The sequence below is a fragment of the Cebidichthys violaceus genome, unplaced genomic scaffold (assembly GCF_023349555.1).
Source record: "Cebidichthys violaceus isolate CVI_PGR_0920_01 unplaced genomic scaffold, fCebVio1.0.p SCAF_12, whole genome shotgun sequence".
NCBI lineage: Eukaryota > Metazoa > Chordata > Actinopteri > Perciformes > Stichaeidae > Cebidichthys > Cebidichthys violaceus.
Window position 1 is genome coordinate 9,695,104 of NW_027176285.1, and position 9,753 is coordinate 9,704,856.

Consider the following 9,753-nt stretch of genomic DNA (forward strand, 5'->3'; position numbering starts at 1 on the left):
CAAATCTGTCAGATCTCTTATGGCGAAAAACAGAATTTTAAAACACGACACAGCATAAGCAATATGAGTAAATTCACAAGCCTGAAGCTTATGATAAATTTGATAACATATGTGCTGTTTCTTAACACTTAAATAACCGTCTCCCGATATAGTTACATATATGCAACATGCTTATGCAGCTGCTTGAACAGGGATGATTGACCTCGAACTTGAGACAAACAGATTGGCGAGCTGCGTCTTACAGACATCCGTACAGATATCAATTTCCCTTCCTTGTCAGCCCCTGGGCATGTTATCACCTCCAAAAAAGAAGCTGGGAAATTAAGTGGGAGCTGAAGGCTGTTCCCAGACCGGCACCTCTAAATGAAGACCTCCAATTTAGCATGACTGAAGTATGATCCCGGCTATTCAAACATATTGCTACCATGTGCTGTCCAATGTATTCAATGTGGCTGGGACATGATTTTAGAGCTCTGGTATCAAAGGGTAAGTCAGGTAGGTGGTGGTCGTCATATACAGCCAGGCTATTCAGACATAAGCATGGACGCAGTACACACACACACACACACACACACACACACACACACACACACACACACACACACACACACACACACACACGCGCACACACACACACACACACACACACAAACACACACACACTACAATGAATTCAGCCCCCATCTGGTCAAACAGGCTAGAAAGTAAAGGCAGTTAAAGCAGGTGTGGATCTCTGGCATCCTGCCAATCAAGCAGTGGGAATTGACTCAGAGTTGACCAAGTGTGTGTAGATGTGGTTACCGTAGCAGGCTGATCAAGTGTCACACACAAACACAGCTTCCTGCCTGTCATTGTCTTGCAGAGAATAGACTCTTGTTCCCAGGGTTCACTATCGTGAAATGAGTGCATCTTCAGCAAAGCATTTGGTCTCTCGTGAATCTTTTTTTTTGCAAGAAATCATCAACGTGTGCTGAATAATTGATCCACTTTTCTTTTCATTTTCATTTCAATGAAGTGAATAAGAAAATGTGATGTTTTTGTGGTCAGGCAACTGACTAGACATACCCAGCTGGACAACCAAGCGTTTAGAAAAAGGAACATCAATATTGCCACACTTAATCTTTTTAACTACTGAGCTTTTACCTCCTCCTTTTCCTCCTCAATCTCAAAAGAACGGGCCATATGAAACTGTAATTGCTTGATAATTACCACAGTTCTGCTATGGGCATAAATTTCTAAAGGCAGGATACAAGAAACGGATAGTGTTTCATTGAGAGACCTCTAAGGTATCCCTGCATAGCTTTCATTCATGAACACATTGTTCATGCAGTGGGAAGCAGTGAATAAATAGGTAGTGCTCTAACATATTCATAGCTGTCATATTTGAAAAACACACTGGACAAAAAACATTTCAAATCTTTTAAATCATTTCTAAAACTCAATTTGAATCCCTTTCTTTAATTGTAATTATGTTTTCAACCTGTGTTTGATTTAATTTTTTGTATGATCCTCATTATTTTACTATTTTATTCAGTGATCTATTCTTAAATTGTTCTGGTAACCTGCTAAAAAAGTAAGTTCTTCACCACTTATAACATTGTCAGACTCACGATGGACAATTAAAAAAAGGTGAAATCGATTCAACAGAACCTGAAATATTGTGTTTTTTATTCCACAAATTATTCTTCCTTGTCAAAAACTTCTGTCAAAATTACCCCCAAATACTATCTCATAATTATGAAATGCTAAGTCATAATTATGAGATCATAAGTTATAATTATGAGATCCTAAGTCTAATTATGAGATACTATGTCATAATTATGAGATGCTAAGTCATAATCCTAATTATGAGATGCAAAGTCATAATTATGAGATGTTAAGTCTTAATTATGAGACAATAAGTCATTATTTTGAGAAAGTTTCTCATTATAATGACTTACAGATCTATATTTCTTTGGCTTCCATAGCCTAAAGACCTGTAATCAGACAGACGTGTTATATTTCTCCTTTAAGCATTTTGTAATGCTGTTTAGAAAAGTAAATTAACAGTAAGTTAACAAGTCAAAACTTGACAAAACTTAACCACTATTTATTAAACGTATGGTCAGCGCGCGCACACACACACACACACACACACACACACACACACACACACACACACACACACACACACACACACACACACAATAGAGCTTGTAACCAGCATGTTTTAGTCTTTTAACTGTGCATATGATTCTGCCATTTTCCAGTTTATTGTTCCAACTGCAGTTAAATTATGTTTTTGTTAAGTTGTGTTTAATATGTGTTGGAACTTTTGCACTGATTGAGGAATATACACAGGTCAGTTTAAATCTCTGTCAGTTGAATCAAATATGAATACATGAAATGCAAAAAATAAATAAATAAATAAATAAAATACATTTTGAGAGAGAGAATAAAGAAAACGGGAAGCAGGAGTATTATGGGGAGTAAGAACAAAGGTAACATCCTGTCTTGAGAGAGAAGATTGACAGATGAAAAGGATAAACAGACCAGCTTTGTCCAATAATAGGAGGCACACACTTCTTCGTTGTTTTTTTACCTCTTTTTCATTTTACTTTGCCATTTCCTCCTCCTCCTCCTCCTCCACAAGCCACTTTGCTTTGATTCAGCTCTGTATCTGTATTTTAAATGACTCAATTACATGGGATCCCGCGGTGAAAATTACGGATGTTTTCCACTATTTCTCTCCACTGGGACACCATGACCCCTCACCGGCTCCAATAACCCCCCCCTCCTCTTTCCTTCCTCCCTCTCTCTCCACCTGTCCTATTTTCCTCCTCTCTCACAGTCGCCTATTTTTCTTGATAAACGTTTATTTTGCTGTGTGTATCTGCGAGGGAATAATAGCTAAATGGTCTTGTTTGTGAGCCCTCAGCACGGTGAGCTGACAAAAAGTGTTTTGCTGGTAACTCTTGTGCTGCGACCACACAACAAGCCACTAAAAAGAGTTTCTTAAGGATGACAGAAGGTGCTGTTCAAATGGAAACACCAGGCACGACAGATATAAAAGCACACGCAACAGGCAAAGCTGCAGAGGTGGACAGTGTTTTTTTTTTATTCATCTAAAGCAAAGCAGTGTTGTGATTCTTTTCAGCACTTTAAACCCACAGCTTACTGGGGTTGGAGGCATTTTAAAAGTGGAATCTATCTTTGATGTACTCTGTAGGTGTTGAATCTACTTTCAAGATAAAACCCTCTCTGGGGCCTACTGCTGTGTCGTTCACTCGCTGAGGTGCAAGGCGGCAAGTAATGCTCAACCAAAGTACGCGGCTGGAACAGCTTTAGGTTGGCAATACATCCACAAGCCCCATGAAACAAAACAAGTCTTCCTCATTTCATGCAAACAAAACATCACAGATCTTGGCCAGCTTTATTCGTTGCTATGTTGTGATTTAAAGGACACAAAAACTAAAAATCTTTACCACTGTCAGGGTGGCAGCCTGAAGGCACTGTTGTGTTAATATTACTACTTCTTCTCTACGACAGACTTTATGAACTTGTGGAGTACAATGGGTATTTAATGGGTCCATTCTCGTGAACACCATATTTCAGGAACGCCGAGAGGGAATTTCTTCACATTTGGCACAAAACGTCCACTTTGACTCAAGGATGAACTGATTAGTATTTGATGGTTCAAGGACACTCGGACCTCACAAAACTGTTTTTTGGTCTTAACTCAAGAATCCATATATACTCATTATGACAATTTCTCACAAATGTCGAATAGGATAAAATGATAAAGTGATGACAACTTGGACAGACATGGATGTAAACTGCAACATGACTGGTTGGTGGAGGCATACAACGTATAAATATACATATGCGTATATGTTTACGCTATATCGTCTGGCTGCACCTACACAGTGAGTGCGTATGTTGAAAGGATGTAAAAGCAATAAACATTTGATCACAAAAAATCTTTTCACTATAGAATATACTTGCTAGGCCCACTAATAAAGCAAAATTTAACACCCAACCCAAACAGCCCACGTGCCCTGTGGTGTAATTCAGGCACCATCAGAAAAATCCTAAACTGCATTACCATTCATCATAACACACGCCATAACAACCAAATAACCAGCGCCATTAAACATTTAGATCGGCCAAGGGATTCACTGAGAGTGGGGAAGCTGAAGCTGCCAGGATAGCTTCCTCGAACCTGATAGGCCCCACATCCATTCACCACCTCGCAGACCAACAGATCGAAGAACATAAAAGAATGTGTGCCAGCAAACAAACCCCACCAGTAGACCCCCGGGAGCGGAGCAGAACGGGGGAGGCAGGAACCAAGTCCCTCCCAAATGAGGGAGATAAATCTATTGATTTGAGATCAGCGTGCTGCATTACTGTTGCTGCCCCGGAGGATCTGGGAAGTGGAGGAGGGTGTAATGGTGAGGGTGGTTAGTGACATGGCTCTAGATATGGTGATTTCAGTCTGTTTGTTGGTCCATGACTTTAGTCCAGACTAACATATCTCAACCAACTAGATGGATTACCATGAAGTTTTGTACAGACATTCATGGTGCCCAGAGGATAAATCCGTATATGACTTTAGTGATCCCCTGACTTTTTCGCTATCTCCACCAAGATGTGTGGCTTTTAGTGAAATGCCTCAACAAAGTTATTCACATTCCCTGAAGGATAACTTGTTAAAACTTTGGTGATTCTCTGACTTTTCATCTAACTCCATCATTACGTCAAAATTTAAGTTTGTCCAATACTTTGATTTCTGACTAAATACCTGCAAAGCAAATGACATTCTCATCAGCCTCAGCCATACTTTGTGTTTTGTGCTACTGAGCAGATGTTTGCATGCTTAACATGCTAAATTAAGACGGTAAACATGGTTAACATTTTACCTGCTTAACATATCAGCATTGCCATTGTGAGCTTGTAGGCAGGCCCACAGTAGCAGCTTCAAAAAGGCATAAAGCCACAGGACAAGACACCCAGCATGCTGCAGTCTTACTGTGATTCATAACGTGCAGATGGGCTCCTGATCTGAAGTTGGTCTGTATACATGAAGTAGGCAGGTCAGGCTCAACAGGTCTGAACAGCAGGCAAAGGATCTGTGTGCAGACAATTAGCAGATTGACAGTGCTGTTTAGCCATCCACATGGATCTGGATCACAGTCATACACATACTGAGGCACAAAAAGTTGATGCTGACTAAGATCAAATAATGAACAAATCTATTACATTACAGTCTGTACAGTGGTGAGTCTGCTGAAAAAGTTACCTTTTTAGGAGCGAACTTATAGTTCATGTAGAAATATACACAGCTTAATAGTTTTCCCATAATTGATGGAAATTGCCAAGAAGTTAGCGACCTACAACTCAACACAAACACAGCTATAGGGCAACTAAAACAGGGTAACTTAATCCAGCATTGAGAAAGGTTATCGATTCTTGTTAGCCCCGTAGAGCCTGCACAATCCGGTCTAGTCAATGTTAGTGGGTGGTAGAGCTCCCATTTGTTGTAACAGGAGACTGGGAAGTCATCACACTCATTAACCCTCTTAGTTGGGCAACATTGAGCAGCAGGCAAAATATTTCTATTTTTCCATCAATATTTCATCACAGGCTCAGGCCAAACAAAGCCAGGGGCTTTGACTGTAATGGTCCCATCTGTCTATAGATCTTGAGGACATCAGTGTATGGGTGTCCTTTGACACCAGAAAATAGGCTAAGAGATCAAGGAAAAACACTGCACTCACAGGATCCATGGATGTTAGCTAGCCTGGAAGGCAAAGTGTATCCTGCTTTATTTGGATGGTTCCTCACAGATGTTCCTCACAGATGCTGTAGCAGGAGATCAAGTTTCAAGAGTACAAATTTCAGCTGCTAGAACAAATCAGCTCTGTTCAAGTACATCAATGGTGTGATTCAAGCCATGGTATTCATTAACAACTTAATACCAATCACAACTGTTGGAAATGTCTACGTCCCTCGTAGTTGATAGATTTTCTGGGTTTGCTTAGAATCATTTTCACAATCCTAATTTAGTCTACCACATTAAGAAAAGTTAGTCATCCTCACAGCCTTCACACTTGTATTTTAGATCAGAAAATATGTGCTGATCAACATCTGGTTGTTACCATTTATCCAACTCCATTTAGTGCAATCCATGGATATAAAAAGTATAAATCTAAATAATTTATCAATATTAAGCCAGCACTATTGGCATGGTATACTGGCTTGTAAATCGCTCATTGTTTCTTAGCAGTAAGTGAGTGACCTCATCATCTTTGCCAGGCCCATTAGCTTTCTGCACAAACCACGGGGGACCAGTCTATTAACCCCTTACCTGCTAAGTAAAGTAGCATTAAGTGAAATGTTCAGAAAACAAGGAGCAATTGGCATTTTGTTGAGATATCACTGATATAATAGTGGTAAAAGCAAAAATAGAAAAATAGAAAAGTAACCTACAAATAAAAGAAGGAATGAAATGAAAGAAAATCCAGTGATCTGACTATCACTATCGTTAAATGTATATGTTTAAGTTGCAAATGTTTGAATTTTCTATGCACAAGTTGAATTAAATGTCGAAATGCGGAGACAGACAAGATACGGCTCCCTGGGCTCAGGTTACACAAACCATAGTGAAGGAGAGCCACTTCTGCCTCTAATGGTGGTAATTAACCCCCATGGTCATTGTTCTTGTCTCATTGTGTTTAAAGAGGAGAGGTCAGTGAACACAGGGGCCTTTTCCACACAGACAGGTAGCTGAAGAACACAGATTGAATGACCACGAAATATTCTGATGGGTGAAAGACATTCTGTGTGCTTTGTTCCAGTTATTCTTTTTTTGTTCCCACAATATGACTGTTGCCGAGTGAAAACCTGGCAATTCCAATGTTATTGATTTTTGACTTTGTACTTTGTGTGTTAAGCTCTATCATGCCTCGTATGATTGCAAAGTCATCAGGCAACAACCACATTTGTTTTTACAAATAATTATTACTGCAGCAACTACCTAAATGTTGATTCACAAGACACATACAAATTAATTAAATGAGAAAAAGCTAACTTAATAAAATACAAAGAAAACAAAATAACTAATAAACCTATACCTCATACAGAAGTGTGCTTAAGACAGTGATTTAAAAGCAGACAGTGAACTGGCAAGACAGAAAGAGAATCTTAGAGATATGTTTTCACAAAAACAACAGTAAGACTCACTTTCCAGTAGATCAATTATTAGCATTATGAAGAACACATTTTGGGTTGCCAGGTTGTAAGAATCACTTTGGCTGACCTCCTGGATAAGGCCTGTGAATAATCCAGACCACAATACTGACATTTCTTACCATCTACAGCTGCTTTCTGGATGAAATAGTTTGCAAACCCTTTATTAATGACTTAACACTTATAACTGCAGGTTCAATGATTTATGAAAAAGTGAGAAACCCAGGTTAATTTATTAAGGGATTAACAGTACTTTTAACTGAATTATTACCAAATATAGCTATTAGTTTCAACTTACAAACCATAAATTAAAGGGTGTCTCATTAGAAAGTGTCACCAAACATCTTGTTATCAAGTGTCTCTAGACTTTCTTGTTCTCTCAACCCTTGAATCATCCATTTCCAACACGGCTGCCCTCTCATCGCCAGCGGCCCTCTTCACTTCATCTCAAGAGGTCATAGACCCTGATCCTGAACAATAGTCTCCTTTGTACGTGTGCTGTTGGAGAGTGACAAGGACTTGAAGTTTAGTCGACCTGGACTCCTGAGGAGACACGGTCGCACAGGAGTGTCCATTAGGGCTCGGTCCTGTGACGCCGCTGACTTTCATGTTGCGCTATTGTTACACGGCTCTCCCTCGAGAGGTGGACACAGAGTGGGTAATGAGGGGTAATTGGTACAGGGTCAAGGATGATTAATTCCCTTGGTCAGGTGTCAGCTAGTTTTCATACCTGGCTGGCTGGGTAGACGGGTAGGGAGGGAAGGGAAGGGGGGAATATGAGACGTGGTAGGTGAGCAGGTAAGTGGATGTGTGCCCATGTACACGCACGCACAGTCAGGATTGCTGATTAAAAAAAGTCTGTGCTTGAATAAAACTAAGCCCCAGAGAGGAGCTCCCTGCAGAAACCATCTTTCTATTCCTAAATCAAAACACACACATTGTACAAAACTGCTTTCACATCAGCAAAGATTCCTCGGGATCATATCTTTCCAGAAACAAAGTTGAAAGGTCACCACAATCCTCCCCCTCCAACCGCTGAAGCCAGATTGAGATTGATAGCTGTCCCCATCCCTCCTACCTCCCCTTCAGCTTGACTGACTAATCTGAATACCTCTCCATCCATCCCTTCATTCTAACCGGGCAATTTTGAACACTGATTATCTTGCAACCTGTGAGTGCGCGACAGTAAATGCAGGGGCTGGCTGGTAATTGACCAGGCAAAGACTGAGACGCCTGCCGTGTAATTGAGCAGGAGCTGAGGGGCTCTTGCAGGACTGAAAGGGTCTGAGGATCCCTCATTGCCCATTAGACCTGGCAGGGGGTCTCCTGTGTCTGTGGACTCCACCTTGAGGCCCACACCGTATCCAGCACTTCTATGCAGGACTGACTTCTTTCAGTGGTGGGGATTGTACAGAAACAGCTGCTGTGTCCTACAGACTGAAGAGTGATATAGAATGGAGCATACTGTAAGGAAAATAATTTTGACATTTAACAATATATGAACTTTAAACATCCTCATCCTCTCAGAAATTGCTGTTGTCGATACACTGAACTCAGCAATGAGATTTAGACAAGAAAGCCTCCATCTGTTTGAGGGACTAAGTGGGTGATAACAACATCTTCAAAACTTTCCTTTAAGGAAGTTTGACTTCCTTTAAGTGTTCGGACAAACCACTTAAATTATTGTGGCATTCTTAGGTGACAGTTATGATGGAGTAGTGTTTGCTCCACAAAGTAAAAGGTGGCTTGTATACTTTATACTTCCTGCACAGGAACTCATGGCTCTCACAACATGGAAATTAATAGAATTTTAAATTAAAATAATCATATTTGCTTTTTTGCAGAGTTTGACGATACGATTAATACCACTCTCACGTCTGTACGTGGAATATGAAGCTGGGGCCGGTGTTCATTTGCCTAGCTCAGCATGAAGAGTGGAACACAGCTAGTCTGGATCTTTCCTAAGGCAACAGAATCTGCCTAGCAGCAACCCTAAAGGTCACTAAATAACATGTTAAATATCTCATTTAATCTCATAAAGGCCATGATTTTAAAAAGTTTTTTGCAGTTTTTTTTGTGACAGATAAATCTTCAATTTGTGCATCTAGTATCTCAGCTCTTCAGCACTTTGGTTGTTGCATCATTTGTTAGTTACTTTAAACAAATGTATTGTCAGACCTCTTTCAAAGCCGACACACTTTCTAATCACTTGTCACTGATTTTTTTTTTTATAGCCGTCATGTAATTGTGATTTTGCTACTTTCAAATTAGGGTTAAAAAGATGTTCTTGCTTGATGTTAGTGTGCATTAATGTGCATCCTTATGGTCACATATTTCCTCTTATTGACAAATGCTTTTAATTCGGGACAATATGTGAGACAGCACCATGCTCATCTATCAGGATTATATACATTTCAAAAACGGATAATAATTAACGACACCATACTCTTTAAAATTCTTCTCCCTCTTTCCTCTGTTCCGTAAGCCTGTAGACCCCATGCAGAGCAGGAAAATATACATATG